This window comes from Ambystoma mexicanum, chromosome 8, assembly GCF_040938575.1.
Source record: "Ambystoma mexicanum isolate Mex_15411 chromosome 8, UKY_AmexF1_1, whole genome shotgun sequence".
Taxonomy (NCBI): Eukaryota; Metazoa; Chordata; class Amphibia; order Caudata; family Ambystomatidae; genus Ambystoma; species Ambystoma mexicanum.
Genome location: NC_090929.1, coordinates 769,346,411 through 769,364,986, shown reverse-complemented (window position 1 = coordinate 769,364,986; position 18,576 = coordinate 769,346,411).

The window sequence follows — 18,576 nt, the reverse complement described above, 5'->3', positions numbered from 1 at the left end:
AGAGTAAGCTGGCCTCAAGTCATGCCACAACTCTAGTGACTGGAGGTGGGTCTCCAGTAGTACACATGGAACTCACTCCACATGAGTCAGTCGCTGGGACCTACGTCACGGAGGAACAGATCCAAAGCGTGGGAGATCTGGCTGATTACGAGGCATTGTCCGTGAGTGCACATGCATGTGTGTCATCCATGTGCATGGTGTGTGTGTGAGGGCTTCTGTTTGTGTGCCAGGTGAGAGTGTGTGCGCCTGAGTCGTATGGGTCAGCCATGTGCTTCATGCAATACTTCCTGCGCAGCTGCATTTGGCCATAGCAGTATCCCTTCTGCCAACAGTAGACATCTAGCCCAACTGCACGCCAGTTGCAATTGAAGTGTCACCTTGCCACAACATATTTGCTTATTTTTCACTGTTCATTCAGTCAGTTTGTTTGCATTCCACCACTTTCACTAGGCATGTCGCTGTCCACTAGTCACATGTCTGACATGGGTATGGTAAAGTGGAGTGACTTTGTTTCCTGGATATCATTTGTACACACATGTCCCTGTGCAATTGGACCATTTCAGACTGGCAGCTCCAGGTGAAAAATCTGACCTGTTAGAATTAGAAAAGCAATTACATGCGGGAACTGGACTGAATGAATAGGTGCTGCCCTCCTCTCCATCTTCACTCAATTGAAATGGTACATGCCATCTGTGTGATGGCATGTGTGTTTCACCTGGCAATCACAGGCCAATGTGTGATGCCACTGCCAGGCAGCATGCAGAAAATGTGTTCATCTTCCATCTTGGTGTCATCAGTGTGTGCCTTTTGCCTGCACTTCATACGCACTGAGGGTGCATGCATGGGAGGGTTTTAGTCATGTGGGACATGTGTCAATCAAGTACTGGTTCTCTTGCTTCTCAGCCCTCATTGTGTGCCATGGTGCTAATGCCTGTTTCCATTTCTTTGTTTTCATGTCTTTGCAGGGGAAGACGCACCTGATACTGCTGGGGTTGTGGAGATGGTGCAGACCCAGGAGGGGTCCGAGGGCCGACCAACCACCAGTGAGGGACGTGGTGTGGTGGTGGGGGAGAACCCACAAGTGCTGCAGGTCGTGCTCTCAAGGGGTGTCTCTGGCTGCACCTCCCCCGAGCTGTACTCAGGTGTTGATTCGGATGAGACCTACGTGCCGTCGCAGGTGAGTGTTCCAGGGAGGGATTCTGTTCTGTCTCACCCACCTGCACCAGGGTCAGGACCCTCCATGGGGATGTCAGTGTTGGCAGCTACGCCTTCGGTGGTTACGGATGCAGGGTCACACTCCGCGACATCTGATCCTGTTCCTGGGCCAGCAGATCAGAGGGGGAATGCAGTCCTGCAGCCTCAGGCAGTGCCGGCACAGCAAGTCGCAGTTCGCCTTGCCCCAGACAGGTGTGGTGCCCGCCGACGTGGTGGCCGTACGCCACCCGGCAATACCGCATGGGAGCAATCCATTTATGGTATGGCAACCCAACAGGCTGCATCATCCGAGATGATGGCTCAGGCCACGGATAGGGTGGCCACTTCCATTGTCCCCCCAGAAAGGCTGATGGAGCGACTAGAGCAGGCAACCGACTCCATCTGCCAGTCACACAGGGAGGACATGTTGGGGTCCAACAGGGACAGGCGGGCGGCACTGGCGACTCTGCAGGAGGCCATCTCCATTGAGTCCCAGGGCCACAGGGAAGCCCTGAGACAGGAGCTCCTTCACCTCAGGACGACTCTTGTTGAGCTTGAGGCTTCAACACACCAAAGGACAGAACAGCAGCTGGAGCGTCTCACCCGTACGCTCTCAGCTGAGATGCAGGCAACGAGGGCGGAGGTCCGGGCATCCCGTGAGTTGTTGCATGGGGACCTCCGCACACTCATCCTCCAGAACCAGACCTACCACACCCGCATGCTTGCAGCCATGGAGGAGCAGACTAGGGCCTTGCGTGGGCTGCCTCCCATAGTGCAACCACCTCCGGATGCAGCTGCACAGGGTGATAATAGCGACAGCAGTGATGCTCCCACAATAGGGTAGCCGTGTGGGCCATGAGCCCATGGAGGTGTTTTATCTTCCCAGGATCCACGCAGGTGGGTTCTGGTGTGCATCCTGTCCTCGGACCTCCTGGGTGGCCTCCCCAACCCCCCCGGGCCCATCAATGGCCATTTTTGATTGTTTCTTATTTTTATTTTTATTTTGATTTCTTTTATTCCCAATTTTTTTGGGACGATCTGTTGGCTTCCGTGGTTCCTGTGGGCATACGCTGCATTGTGGCTGGGCACATGCAGGCTTGTAATGTATTTGGTTCAGATGCTTGGGTTTGAGTCACACACACCCCTCCTGCTTCCCGTTTCCATGGGCTTGCAAAGGGTGTGCCCAAGTGACAGTGAATTACACAGTGACGTTGGACTCCCATGAGCTGTGTGGCCAGTCTGTAGTCAATACTGTGTATACATTCATAGTGCATATTGCTGTTGTGTTGTACACTGCATGTTGCATTGATGTGTAACTCTTCTTCTGTGTCTACCTCCCAATTTGCAGGTCCCTTCCTCATGTCCACACAAGGACCTCTAGTCTGGAGATGGGGACCATGTTGGCAGCAGTGCACCTACAACTCTACATGGCGACAACACTGCACAGTTGGTAGTGGTGGGAGTGCAGGCATTTCCAGGTGGTGAGACTACTAATATGTAACATTTGTGATGTCATGTTAATGGTACTACGTGCTCAAGTATGTTGTTGGTCCGGCATTGCTGTGAGCATTTCAGGTGTTGCAGGTTTATAATAGTGCCACTGTACATAGTGAGACTGATGTCATGTTGTGGGGATTACTTTGTTTACCTGCAATTAGCATGACATGGCACGGTGTGTCGTGTGGCGGTGCTGGGGTTGGGTTGGCTGACATGGCACTGTCCTCTTGTTGCATTTTGCAAGTGGGTATTCATTTTAGCTGCTTCAATGTGTAACTTCACAAAACTGCATTGGTGGTGTCTGTGTGGGTAGGGATGCACACATTGTGACACTTCCAGGTGAACAATCTCAGGCTGATATGGTATTCCCGGTTCATTCTCCAGACATTCAGGATCAGTGTCAGGTTGAGTCATCATTGATTGTCAGATGGAATGTGCCAGGGCAGTGTGCACTCCACAGGGGTGTGATTTCTATGTGAAGTAATTAGCCACTAGCTGTGTACGGGCTGCCTCCCCCCCGTGCCCTTTCCCCTCCCATGCACAGCGGCTGTGCATGTGGTTGGGGATGTGGGGCCACCACCATGTCCACAGCCAGGCCCCGGCGTGTTGCAACGTTGTGCAGGACACATGCTGCCACTATGATCCTGCACACTACTGGGGGAGCGTATAACAGCTGCCCGCCAGAACGGTCAAGGGAGCGAAAGCGTGACTTTAGCACTCCGAATGTGCGCTCCACTATGCCCCTGGTTGTAATGTGGGCTGTGTTATATCTTACCTGGGGTGGCGTGGTGGGGTTCCGAATTGGTGTCATCATGTGGGGGCTGAGAGGGTAGGCACTGTCCCCTGTGGAGGTGGTGATTGGTATCATTGGTGGGGTTGTGACCTTGCTCAGTATCCAACATGCATGCATGTGCAGTGGCATAAATACTCACCAAGCAGCCATGTATCGCCATGCCGCCCAGCTTCTAGGTCCCGGCTTAGGGTGGACATTCGGTAAATGAAGCTGTCGTGGGTGGAGCCGGGATAGTTGGCATATACTGAGGTGATGATTCCCTTGGCATTACATGCTACCTGCATGTTGATGGAATGCCAGTGCTTGCGGTTCCTATAGATGTGCTCAGATGCCCTGGGGGGACGTAGAGCCACATGGGTGCAGTCGATGGCACCTAGCACTTTGGGGAATCGTGCCACAGCGTAAAAATCCAGGGCGGCAGCATGCCTTTCTGCAGGTGTTCTGGGCAGGTATATGTGCCTGCGGACTGATGGGCGTGCAGTGATGATGTTCAAGACCTGGTGTAGGCAGCGTGACTGGGTGGCCTGTGACACCCCACCCACTATGGCACTTGTCCGCTGAAATGATCCAGTGGCTAAGAAGTGCAGTACATTGAGGACCTTCTCCAGGGGGCTGAGTGCTTGGGAGCACAGGGTGGGTGATGTGAGGTCATCCTCCCACTCACTCACCAGGTCCAGTATGATGTGTGGTGGAAACCTGTACCTCCCATACACCTGGTGATCAGGCATCCCGAAAAGGCTGGTTCTGGGTGTGAATATTCTGGCCCTGACTATCCTCCTCCTCCTCCTTTGGTAGCCCACTGCCACTGCTGCCAGGAACGGTATGTTCATCCTGCCGTCTGAGCTTGTTATTGTTAAAGTCCGCAAATTTATGCTTTGCGCGTGTTCTAGGCGAGCGTGTGACCCGCGCACCCCTGGAATCCAGTTCCCAGTCCAATAGCGTGTGGAAATTCACACGCACCACGGGATACAGCGTGTGACCCGCGCACCCCTGGAATCCAGTTCCCAGTCCAATAGCGTGTGGAAATTCACACGCACCACGGGATACAGGTTCGCTGACGTACTTGCGTGTGTAAGTGCCCGCGCACCCATTAAATACACGTACATAGGCCAATCGCGTGTACGCGCACTTTTGTCCAATTACACACGATGACACTCTGACGTGCAGTATCTCCACGTGTGCCCCGTCATCACGTGCTGAGTGGGGAACACCCGTGCGGGTCACGTCACAGACGCGCTTACGCGCTGAGGGACTCTGGTCCAATAGAATCGCGTATGCGTGCTGACGCGCTTACGCGCTAAGGGCCTTTCCTCGGATTTCACGCTGACGTGCAGGATTTTCACGTGCCAAATCACTCCGTATCAAGCTGGCCACGCGAAAACACACGGAAGCCCACGCTCCTGCCCAGAAGGCCGAGTTACTGCCCCCCAGTGCCCCGAGCAGCCTCCCACGTGCCATCTGCTGCTGCCTGCCTGCCTGCCTGCTGCCACCGTGCCCTGCCATTTGGTGCCTGCACATCAGCCATCTGCAGGGGTCCAGTTGCTGTGTCCACCCCTGCTGGAACTGAAGACTCCCGACTGGGATTACATCGCTCCACAGCCCAGCCCCAGGACCCAGTTGCCCACCCACACCTGCCTCTGGGGTTGCCATGTCGGGCACTTCCACATCTGGCACCAGTGGCAACCCCAGGCCAGAGGGGCAGAGGGGCACCAGCTTCACTGTCACCGAAGTTGGTGTCCTGGTGGAGCATGTCCTGGGGCAGTATGATGCCCTCTTTGGATCGTCCCGCGCCAGCAAGGAAGGACGGCAGAGGATCTGGGCCGACTGTGTGGTTGCCATCAACGCGGAGGGGGTGGCAACCCGCGACGTCCTGAAGATCAAGAAGCGCTGGGAGGACTTGAGGTCCAGGACCCTTGTGAAGGCCCGGCGCCTCGTGGAGGGGGCCGGGGCCGCATGAGTTCCATCCAGATGAGGGTCCTGGAACGCGTACGCCCAGCGCTCCACGCCCAGATCCTTGAGAGGGAGGCCCGTCTGGAGTTGAGCGGTAAGTGTCCATGCATTACTGTGTGAGACAGGGCATGTTGCGGTGTGCTGGTTCTATGATACTTGCCTGTATGTGTGCCATAGGCCATGTATGCATGTATGTGTGCAGGGACATCATGGTAATGCATGTGCGACCAGTGATGTGTGATGCACATGGTTGTTGCATGTGTTGAAATGCCGCATGGGGAGCCCTATGCAGATTTTGAACATGAGAGCATGCCAGTCTCTGTACCTGGACATGGGTGGGGGTGAGGGATGGGTGCTGATGCTAGGTACATATATGGTAGCCATGTCTGTGTGCCTGACCTGCGTGTCTGTGACTTGTGCATGCCATGGATGCATGACACATGTGTGTGACAATGCACAGATTCAGTAAAGCAGCCAAATTACCCTTGTATCCGCTGTGTTTGGTGTGTTTGGGGCCAGATGGATGTGATTGAGGTGAAGTGTGTGCATGTGATGGGCATGAGCCATGATGCATGTGAGTTACATATCATTGAATGTTTCAAGAGTCCATTGGACATGCATGGAAATGTCCATGGCATGCACCATGCCTGTTACTGTGTGTGTTTTGCCTGGACTGACCCATGTGTTGTGGAGGGACATGATGGAAGTGTACTTTGACAGTGGTGCTCATCTGCTATTGCTTCCTGTCTAGGGGACCATTGTACAGTGCCCTGATGCTTGTGTTCTTTGTCTCCCTCTACGCAGCGGCTAGTGAAGAAGAGGGTGGAGACAGCGCTGTGGAGCAAGGCGGCGGGGATGCCCCCACGGCTGCAGCGGAAGGGGTGGGTGAGCCCCCACAGGGGCCTGCTACGGTGGGAGACGGTGAGGAGCCATCCAGGTTGGTGGTTTGCACAGAGGAGGAGGAGGCCGCCACTGGGGCACACATGGGGCCTGGTGGGGGCATCCCTGCTGGTGCAAGTGGTGCAGTCCAGGGCCAGGGGCAGGAGGCAGCACAGGTCACCGTGGAGGGGCCTGTGCATGTCGCTGTCCCTGACCCTGTGAGTGCACCACCATGCACCAGCAGGGATGCCCCGTCCCAGGCCTGTCCGCAGGTAGAGGGGATGTCCATGTCACCTGACTCCCCTCCACCTGCGGACGTGGGAACCCCTGGCCGTGCGGAGAAGGTCCTGATTGGGGTCGCGATGCACACGGCTGTGATTCGTGATGCCGTGCGTGCTTCCCGGGAGGAGCACGCACGTCATCACGAAGTGCACCGTGCCGACGTGGCCCAATTGGGATCGGCCATGTTCGGGGGTTTCCTGCATGTGTTGGCCAATGTGGCGGCCCTCTCCTCCTCTGTGAAGGCTATCCACCAGTCGTTCTCCTTGCCGTCTTCCAGCCCAGATGCCACCAGGGCCCCCTGTGGACCTGCCCCGACCAATGCAGCCAGCTCGGTGGGGATCCCATCCCTGCCACAGTCGGGAGTCAGAGATCCAGCAGGGGTGGACACCAGAGCAACTGGACCCCAGCAGATGGAGGATGTGACGGCATCATCGGGCAGGGCACGTGCACGACGGCGTCGGTGGTTTCCATCAGCCTGGATGCCGTCATGCTGGCACAGGCAGTTGCGTCGGAGGCAGCAGCAGGCTCAACGTGGGAGGCATCATGGCTCGGGGCCATCAACATCAGGGGTGCAGGCATCGGCCGGAGGGCAGGAGAACCCTGGAATGGGAGTGGCTTCCGTGTGGGAGCGGTTGTGCCAGCGGATAGGTGCGGAGCGGCAGCGGGCAGAGGAGGAACGGCTCACGATGGTCAGGGCGGAGGACTCCATGCGGAGGGCGCTGAGGCGGGCTGAGTGCCTCGAGGGTCTTCGCAGGGCGTTTGAGCTTGACACTGCGTTATCCCTGCGGGACCTCGGGGCCAGGGAACATGCCCGCCTCCAAGCCATTGACCAGGAGTTCGATGATGCCCTGGCCCATGACAACAACCAGTGAGCCGTCCGAATAGCCCGCTGCCTTTGTATATAGTTGTATAGTTAGGGTTAGGTTTCCTTTGTTTTTTTGATTTTTCTTTTGGTTGCGATTGGACAATGCACCACTTTTTTGTATATAGTTCAGTTTTTAGTTAGTAGTCATAGTTAGGTTTAATTTGGTTGGGCTCATGGACCCAGGATGATCTTCTTCATGGTTCTTCATTGGCTTATTTTAATTTTTCAGATTATTTTCTTGGACATTCATCTTGTTTTGTTTGATTTGCTTTGTGTTTTTTCTTATTTCATTTCCATTCTACTTGCTGTTCAATACATATTATTTTTTTAATCTTCAATGTGTCGTATCATCTCATTGCTTTCAGGCATGTCATGTTGGGTGTTTTGTCATTCACTTGCAGCCATTGTGTGTGACAGACATGTGTTGAATTGCATTATTTAAATTGGGGTTGTAACATGTAATTGCCTTTGATATGTGGGTGGGTGTGATAGTTGGTTGGGCCTTTTGGCAGGGGAGGATGGGCATTACGGACATGATTGGGGAATGTTGGGACCCAGGTGCAGGGGGGCATGGATTGGACATGGGTGGGGCCCTGCTGGCAGGTGTCCCACAGTGCTGGGGGGGTGGGGGTGGTGGGAGACATGAGTGGGGGCCTGGTGGAGGGTGACCCTGCACTGCTGGGGTGTGGGGGTGGTGGGAGACATGAGTGGGGGCCTGGTGGAGGGTGACCCTGCACTGCTGGGGTGTGGGGGTGGTGGGTGACATGAGTGGGGGCCTGGTGGAGGGTGACCCTGGTGGCTGGGGTGTGGGGGTGATGGGAGACATGAGTGGGGGCCTGGTGGAGGCTGCCCCTGCACTGCTGGGGGGTGGGGGTGGTGGGAGACATGAGTGGGGGCCTGGTGGAGGGTGCCCCTGCACTGCTGGGGTGTGGGGGTGGTGGGTGACATGATTGGGGGCCTGGTGGAGGGTGCCCCTGGTGGCTGGGGGGTGGGGGTGGTGGGAGACGTGAGTGGGGGCCTGGTGGAGGGTGCCCCTGGTGGCTGGGGGTGGGGGTGGTGGGTGACATGAGTGGGGGCCTGGTGGAGGGTGCCCCTGGTGGCTGGGGGTGGTGGGAGACATGAGTGGGGACCTGGTGGAGGGTGACCCTGGTGGCTGGGGTGTGGGGGTGATGGGAGACATGAGTGGGGGCCTGGTGGAGGCTGCCCCTGCACTGCTGGGGTGTGGGGGTGGTGGGAGACATGAGTGGGGGCCTGGTGGAGGGTGACCTGGCACTGCTGGGGTGTGGGGGTGGTGGGAGACATGAGTGGGGGCCTGGTGGAGGGTGCCCCTGCACTGCTGGGGTGTGGGGGTGGTGGGTGACATGAGTGGGGGCCTGGTGGAGGGTGCCCCTGGTGGCTGGGGGGTGGGGGCGGGGGGAGACATGAGTGGGGGCCTGGTGGAGGGTGACCCTGCACTGCTGGGGTGTGGGGGTGATGGGAGACATGAGTGGGGGCCTGGTGGAGGGTTCCCCTGCACTGCTGGGGTGTGGGGGTGGTGGGTGACATGAGTGGGGGCCTGGTGGAGGGTGCCCCTGCACTGCTGGGGTGTGGGGGTGGTGGGTGACATGAGTGGGGGCCTGGTGGAGGGTGCCCCTGGTGGCTGGGGGGTGGGGGCGGTGGGAGACATGAGTGGGGGCCTGGTGGAGGGTGCCCCTGGTGGCTGGGGGGTGGGGGTGGTGGGTGACATGAGTGGGGGCCTGGTGGAGGGTGCCCCTGGTGGCTGGGGGGTGGGGGTGGTGGGAGACATGAGTGGGGGCCTGGTGGAGGGTGCCCCTGGTGGCTGGGGGGTGGGGGTGGTGGGAGACATGAGTGGGGGCCTGGTGGAGGGTGCCCCTGCACTGCTGGGGTGTGGGGGTGATGGGAGACATGAGTGGGGGCCTGGTGGAGGGTGCCCCTGGTGGCTGGGGGGTGGGGGTGGTGGGAGACATGAGTGGGGGCCTGGTGGAGGGTGACCCTGGTGGCTGGGGGGTGGGGGTGGTGGGAGACATGAGTTGGACATGGGTGGGGGCCTGCTGGCATGTGCCCCACAGTGCTGGGGGGTGGGGGTGGTGGGGGACATGAGTTGGACATGGGCGGGGGCCTGCTGGCAGGTGCCCCACAGTGCTGGGGGGTGGGGGTGCAAGGGGACATGAGTTGGTGGTCATTAGTTCAAGGAGACATGTGCCTTTGCTGGGGGGCATGCCCATGGTGGGTGGGCTGCCTGCGGGACATGACCAGGGATGCAGGGTAGTCCCCTGTGGTGTGGGCTGCCTGCAGGGGCCGTGGAGGGTGTACAGGGTACACCTGGGAGGACCCACACTGTTAAATCACTTGTGGAACTTCCCGCGCACCCCTGATATACACGCGCCCAGGCTATTCGCGTGTGGAACTTCCCGCGCACCCCTGAAATACACGCGCCCCCAGGCTATTCGCGTGTGGAACTTCCCGCGCACCCCTGGAATACACGCGCCCCCAGCCTATTCGCGTGTGGAACTTCCCGCGCACCCCTGGAATACACGCGCCCAGCCTATTCGCGTGTGGAACTTCCCGCGCACCCCTGAAATACACGCGCCCAGGCTATTCGCGTGTGGAACTTCCCGCGCACCCCTGGAATACACGCGCACCCAGGCTATTCGCGTGTGGAACTTCCCACGCACCCCTGAAATACACGCGCCCAGCCTATTCGCGTGTGGAACTTCCCGCGCACCCCTGAAATACACGCGCCCAGGCTATTCGCGTGTGGAACTTCCCGCGCACCCCTGGAATACACGCGCCCCCAGGCTATTCACGTGTGGAACTTCCCGCGCACCCCTGGAATACACGTAGCCCACTCCCCCAGGCCCGATCGCGTGAGGAACTTCACGCGAACCCATGTAATACACGTAGCCCGCTACCCCAGGCCCGATCGCGTGAGGAACTTCACGCGAACCCCTGTAATACACGTAGCCCGCTCCCCCAGGCCCGATCGCGTGTGAAACTTCACGCGAACCCCTGATATACACGTAGCACGCTCCCCCAGGCCCGATCGCGTGAGGGACTTCACGCGAACCCCTGTAATACACGTAGCCCGCTCCCCCAGGCCGATCGCGTGTGAAACTTCACGCGAACCCCTGATATACACGTAGCACGCTCTCCCAGGCCCGATCGCGTGAGGAACTTCACGCGAACCCCTGTAATACACGTAGCCCGCTCCACCAGACCCGATCGCGTGTGAAACTTCACGCGAACCCCTGAAATACACGTAGCCCGCTCCCCCAGGCCCGATCGCGTGAATAACTTCAGGCGAACCCCTGTGATGCACGTACCCTGCTGAAATCGCGTGTTAGACTTCCCGCGCACCCCGGTATACACGCACACGTATTTTTTGTCAGCGGGTGTCCGTGTTTGTGGGTACCCCTTTGCACGTCATTTTTCCTGGAGGGCCACAGTATGGGACATTCATCATGGCAGTATATAGGTGCTATTTGTTGGCGCACCTTTTGGCGCACATTTCTTACAGCCGCAGAGACGCTACCGCCTGCTTTCTTGTGGCGGTCGTGTTTGTGCCTGTGCGCTGGTTTGAGCGTGCGCTTTTTTGCCCTATTCTATTCCATGAATACGTGTTGTAGGCGAGCGTGTGGGCGTTCCGCGCACTTGTGCCCTGTACTTCCCCCGTGACGCCCACGTTTTGGCTAGTTGTTCCCTATTCCGGGTGTTACGCCCGTGTTCCGCCTACTTTTGTTGCGTGCGCCGCGCTATGTGCGAATTTCGCTGTGGCCTGTGCGATTTTCACTGTGACCTGGCGCACGCTGTTAGATGGCCTGTGCGCCAACGTGCGCCGCACACTTTTTTATCGCACATCCGCTGGTTTTCTCGCGCACGGCCTTCCATGAATCGACGTGCGCTGCTTTTCATGCGATTTTCGCAATTGCACTGCGATTTTCGCTATTCCACTGCGATTCGCACGTTTTTGCCCACTTGCGCCGCGCTAATTATTCCATGAATCGGCCTGCAAGTGGTGTAAAAACATCATGGATGTTCCAGGAATAAGGACAGGGACAGCTGTCCTAATGGATTGGTATTGGGCCTTTGGATCCAGAGCATCTATGAAATAACCCAGGAATTTGGTGGAGTATGCTCTCTGGTATACATCCATGTTCCAGCATTGGTTCCAGCATTGGTGATCCCACAAAGTGGTCTGAAGATTGAAGAATTTCCAAAAGTAGATGATCACATAAGAAGAAGAAGGTCTATAGAACTCTGGCAAAAGAGGAGATAGAATTATTTCTCAGCCAAATCAAAATCAGCTTTTGATCATATTCCTAATGAACACAAATTGTTCAGTAAAACTGCATTGTTGTTCACATGTATGTTCATTCCTGGGGTCTGCACTGCTGTAAACGTCAGATGGTTACAAATTACCAGATGGGAGCTGCTGCGAACAATCAATGCCACTATAAAGGGATTTAACGCGATACAAGAAGCCATAAGGCTGATGACCCTCCAGAACAGATATGTCCTCGACATGATCACAGTCATAGAAGGAGGTGTTTGCCCCAAGATCGGCCATCATGGTGCACATTCATACCATCTCATGACATAGAGAAGGGGACATTGACAGAGGCCTTATAAATGTTGACAGATTGGCACATCAAATTGGTGGACGAAACATCAGCCATTGAGGATAATAGTTGGTTTGCATTCTTCTCAAGGATTCTTCATTGGTTGGCAAACCTATTCAAGTTCCTTGGAGCTATTTTGGTGTCAATAATGTTTGGATTCTGTACGATAAGGATAATGATTAGACAATGTAAAAAAAGTGCCAAAAAAGCAGTAGGAATGAAGATCATGATTGATGCCAAGGAAGAACCAGAAGCCAAGAAGCTGACTGATGACGCCATCAGATTGCATAAAGGCCAGTTTTGTAGTACCTGAGGGAACAAAGTTCTGGTATCCAAAGGATCATAAGAAGTATGTGGGACCGTGGGTCTACTGTTCACCAGTTAAACATTGTAATTACATGACCTGGAGTGTGGGTGAACACATTAGAACAGCAGGCACCCTGAGGGGGTGACAAAGATATGGACACCGTAGAGAATGTTTTTCAAGAAAAAATACAAAGGAGCAGACCATCTTCAGGAGATGGTCGAGGACTTGACCAGATGGGGGATGTAGAGGAGCAGCTATGTACATTTGCAGGTAATCCTGACCCCTGACCTCCCCCTGTATTGGAGACATGATATTGTGCCATGCCTAACACCAGCCATAATACCAATACTGCAGTGAGTGTTTGAAAGGAAATGCCCGCTGAGACAACCTTACAGAATGTACCCTCAATGTGATGAAAACCAACAGGAGGAAAAACCTGAAGGAGTATAAAGAGAAGCTGAATGGGTGAATTGATGATGTGCAAGATGTCTCAAAATAAAGAAGTATGACAAAGTGTGAATTCTAACTGACAAACAATGACACAAGAGTTCAAATGAGCTTTCGACGTAGACAAGAAAAAGACTACGAAGTAAATAAGATGTGGCAGAAAACTGAAGTTCAACACTTGTACAGATGCTGAAACGCAAGGTAGATTAAGTCGTCATAGAAGCTAGCAATGAGTGGTGAAAAGAATGCAGTGATGTTGCCATTGTACAGAAACTGGACATTGGAATCATGAATTAAGTAAGCCAGAACTCATGAAGCGTGAATAGAAAACTGTGTCGCAACAAGAATAATAGGCTCATGGAGCTGCATGGTGAGGCTCTCTGGCCTGGAGTCAAGATTCATGAAGCAAGGTGTTAAGACGGATTTCTGAACTCTGTCCTGGTGGCGCAGAAGTTCAGAAGGCCAACCTAATTACTTGGAACAGGGTAACCTCTGGACGAGCCAGACCAATCAAGGTAGCGATCGCGGCGGTCAAGACTAGGTCTCAAGAGGGGTGAGGGTGACTGAAAGCCCGCAATGAGCCCACAAAGCAAGATCACTTACAAACTACTCCAAACAGTTGTTATATTAAAAATATATACACATTTATTTCAAGGCCTTTAAAACAATGAACGTAGCGAGAAAATCACAATATAACGATAGTAAACCAACACATACCATATCAACACAATATATATACAAATACGACAGTCTCAAGCGTTAGATGCACGAAATGGGTAGTCCACCTAAAAGGGAAGGAAGACAGGCAGTGCGAAATAATGCTTAGACCCAGTTCACCTTCAGAGGCACCTAACTAGATGGAAGTCCGAGCCCTGCGAAGAGTGGAGCCGTGTGCTCAAAAGTACCTGCACGCGCTGGTGCCAACGGGCAAAAGGAGAAGCTCTTCGAGGGAAATCAGGCAGTTCAGTTTAGTGCACAAAAGAAGAAGAACAAGTTCCGCGACTCAAGCACAGCCTCCACAGTGGGCAGAAGCAGAGCGCGAGTACGGAAAAGGGTGCTGTTTGACACAGCGGGGAAAAGCAATGGGCTCCTGCAGGAGGGTGACCAGATCCTAGCTATGCTACTCACCGGTCCCCGATCCAAGCAGACACAGGCTTCTCCGCGTCCGTTTCAGTAGCTGGCAGGTTCAGAAGAGCAGGGAACGCCTCGTCGCCGTGTTGAGTAAAAAGACGTCCCAATCGAAGAAACCCGCACAGTTTGTTACCACAGCAGGGCAACGGAGCGGCCGTGTGTATCTGAGCCAAATGTACACTACTCACTTCAGACCTGGGAACGCCAAGTGTACGAAGCGTGTGAGAGTGACAAGCACTCAAAATACTACACAACCTGGCAGCGGTTACAGAGCAAGACTCCCGTGTAAACTGGTCAGTCAGCTGGATGGCCCAGAGACGCTTCCGAAGGCTTACTGGCAGGAGATGGTGAAGATGCCGAGAATAGCTGTTCCTGCTATTCCAAGGGTCGAAGTACCAGTACAGGCCTTCTGGTTCGATCAAAGGTGAAAAGGGTTTCACAAGACGACAGCAGTGCAGAGGAGAAGTACTTCAGCGGGTCACCAGCGATTCCTCGGTCCAGCCTCTTGGTTGCAGGATACTTGGCTCCTGTATTCCTTCGTTCGTGAGAACTCAGGAGATCGACATGGTAGTGGTGTTTCCAGCCCCCTCTTATCCACGGTTCCCTTCGCGCCAAAATGGAGGGGACCCAATGGGAGATCCGCTCATCAACACTCACACCATTCGTGGACCAATCACGGACCAAGGTGGTCCCAGGCATTCACACCACCCTAGACTCTCTGGCACCCAGGATGTGTATTGGGACCAGACATCCCAGCCCACATCCTGGAGGCACACACAAGACGTGTAGAAGCCCGCGAAAGCATCCGTGTTTCGCGGGAAAGTACATGCCCAAATAAGGAAGGCCCCGGGTCGGCTCGACCTAGGGAAGGTGAAGGGAGCAAGACGGTCAGCGGACAGGACAAAGGAGCCTCGTGGTCTGGCCATTTTGGGAGCCAGGCCACCATTTTGGGTTAAGCGCGAGAAACGCGCTTAGAACGCCAAAAGGAGCTCAAAACACAAGAAACGATCGCTGCCACCATTCCCGTCCCTGAATCACTTGCACCGATCAGATACAATCCTAAACGAGTATCTAGGGCCTGTAGAAGGCTAGAGACCCAAGAGAGCTGTAACTTAGCTTACAGTGCCCTCTTGTGTCATGTTGCACGAAAGCCGCAACATGATAAAAGAAACTACGGGAAACAGCTTTCCCCGGTACTGACTGTCTTAAGGGCATGTCAGTTTCCCCGTAAGAAAGGAGCGAAAGTCCAGAGGAGTGCGGCAGAAGGCTGCACTTCTCTGGCAAAGTCAAGAACAAGGTGAAAAACAACAGCAAGATGTTTAGGGGTTGCCACATGGAAGGAAAATTACCTACAATTATGAAATCTTTCCTAACACTCGCCCCTCCCAGAATATGGACAGGGGGAACTAATCCACCCCTGGGTGAGTCTCTTATTCAGGTCGGTTAAACATTCTGGACAACCCATCAGCATTGCTATGTTGGACACCTGGCCTATGCTCAATAGTGAAGTCGAAGCCTTGTAGACTTATGGACCACCTAAGCAACTTTGGATTCTCCCCCTTCATGTTCATTTGCCACTTTAACGGCTTATGGTCAGTTTGCACAGTGAAGTGGGTCCCATAGAGGTAGGGCCTCAGCTTCCTTAGGGCCCACACAACAGAGAAACATTCTTTCTCTACCGTGGACCATCTGAGCTCTCTGTCCTTAAGCTGGCGGCTAATAAAACCAATAGGGTGTTCCTTACCCTTCTCATCTACTTGTGATAGTACAGCTCCTATCCCAGTGTCAGAGGCGTCCGTCTGCATGATAAAAGGTCTTTGATAATCAGGGGCCCTGAGGACAGGGGCCTGGCACAAGGAGTCTTTTAAGCCATTGAAGGCCTTCTCACACTCGTCGGTCCAAGTTACCTTCTTGGGTTTCTTCGGAGTTGTGAGGGCAGTCAGAGGGGCAGCTATGGTGCCATAGTCTGCCACAAAATTGCGGTAATACCCAGTGAGTCCTAAGAAGGCTCTCACTTGGGTTTGCGTAGTGGGGGTAGGCCAGTCTTGTACTGCTTGTACTTTACTGGGAAGAGGCTGTATCCGCCCTCCACCTACTTCATGTCCAAGGTAAACCACTGAGCCTTGTCCAATCTGGCATTTACTAGCCTTTATGGTCAGGTGTGCTTTCTGAAGAGCCTGGAGCACAATCCCGAGGTGTTTCACATGGTCTTCCCAGGTGGCACTGAAAACTGCTATATCGGCCAGATATGCAAGACAGAATTCGTCCAACCCATTCAACACATGATTCACAAGCCTCTGGAAAGTGGCAGGTGCATTCTTCAACCCGAACGGCATTACCCGGAATTGGTAAAGGCCGTCTGGAGTAGAAAATGCTGTCTTCTCCTTGGCATGTTCTGCTAAAGCTATTTGCCAATAGCCAGCAGTGAGGTCAAACGTGCTGAGGTACTTGGAGGCTCCCAAAGTATCCACCAGCTCATCTGTTCGAGGCAAGGGGTGTGCATCTGTCTTGGTGACAGCATTCAGAGCCCTGTAATCCACGCAGAACCTCAATTCAGAAGTGCCTGCCTTTGGAACCAAAACCACAGGGCTGGACCAAGGACTACTAGAGGGTTCAATCACCCCAAGGTCTAACATCTTGTTGACCTCGGTCTTAATATAAGACCGTACTTTGTCTGACATCCTGTATCCCCTACTTTTGGTAGGTAAACTGTCTCCTGTGTCAATGTTATGTTTGCACCAAGGTGTCAAACCAGGCGACTGTGAAAACAGGGGGGAAAACTGCCTAAGCAAACTTTTCACCTCAGCCTGCTGATCAGAAGTCAGGTGAGGGGCCACTCGGACACCCTCAAAGGAGCTATCTGAAGGACCGCTTTGGAACAGGTCGGGGAGAGGTTCAGACTCCTCTTCCTCAACGTCCGAAGCCAGTAGCAGTGCTGCGATTTCGACTCTTGGGACGAAAGCCTTCAGCCTATTCACGTGAAACACTTTTGGAGGCTGTCCAGGCCTTCCAAGGTCCACTAAATAGTTAACCTCACCCAGGGGCTCCACCACTGTGTAAGGGCCTGCCCATTTGTCCTGTAAAGCTCGAGGCCTTATGGGATTCATGATCAGGACTTGCTGACCAGGTGTAAAGTTGATGAGGGAAGCTTTCTGGTCGTACCAATGTTTCACCAGCGCTTGTCCTGCCTTCAATTTATCACTAGCCAAGCCCATCAGAAGTACCATCCGTTTTCTGAGCCCTAGCACATAATCAACTACGTTGGTAGTAACAGGGGGAGTGGGCATCTCCCATCCCTCTTTGACGATGGCTAAGGGTCCCCGTACGGGATGACCGAACAGAAGTTCGAAGGGGCTGAAGCCAACACCCTCATGTGGTACCTCTCGGTAGGCAAACAGTAAGCATGGTAAAAGAAGATCCCATTTTCTTCTCTGAGGTTCCTCCAGAGCCCCAATCATGCTTTTTAACGTTCTGTTGAAACGTTCCACCAGACCATTGGTCTGGGGGTGGTATGCAGAAGAGAACTTGTAGGTGACCCCACATTCTTTCCACATAGCCTGCATATACTTTGACATAAAGTTGCTGCCACGATCCGACACAACTTCTTTAGGGAAGCCAACCCTAGTAAATGTGCCAAGTAAAGCTTTTGCAACTGACTTTGGCAGTTACAGTTTTCAATGGGATGGCCTCAGGATATCTGGTTGCATGGTCGACCAGCACCAGGATAAACCTATTGCCTGAGGATGTTTGCGGGTCAAGGGGACCAACGATGTCGATCCCTACCCTTTCAAATGGTACCCCCACAACTGGGAGCGGTACCAACGGAGCTTGGATTGTCGCGCCAACCTTACCAGACAACTGGCAGGAGGCACAACTCCTGCAGTGACTTTCTACTTGCACCCCCATCTTGGGCCAGTAGAAGTTCATGCATAACCTTTGCTTGGTCCTCTTCATACCAAGGTGACCAGCAAGGGGAACTTCATGCGCCAACTGCAGGAGGAAGGGCCTAACAGCAAGGGGAACCACCAACCTCCTATGGTCTCCTTCTCTAGACTCTGTGGGCTCACTATACAGGAGTCCACCTTCCCAATAAATCCTATGCGTCCCAGGAGCTTCACCCTCAAGCTGGGAGCAGGCCTGTCTCCTTAGGCCTTCCAGAGATGGGCACTCTAGTTGGCCTTTACTGAATTCGTCCCTATCAGGACCTCCTTCAACTAACAAGTCTTTTAGTTCAGGATGATCGTTGGGGTCAAATACTTCAGGCATCGCCACCTCCTCGTCAGGCCCGGGCGATTGACCAACTTCCTCCACCGCAGTGGTAGGCGAGCTCGGGGGAATATTCTCTTTCCCTCGTCTTGACTTGTCGACTCCTTTCGCCTTGGGTTTCCCCCTCGGCTGGGGCGGCGTATTGGTCTTGGCCAATGCTGCCCGTGCTTGAGACCGTGTGTAGGGTCTTTTGGCAGTGTCTCCTACGAGCCCTAAAGCTCTGAGATCATTACCTAACAAGACCTTTCCCGGGACGTTTCTCTGAATGCTCACTGGAATCCTGACTGCTGTACCATTTAAAGTAAGATTTACAGGTATTACTGGGAACATACGGAGTGGGCCATCA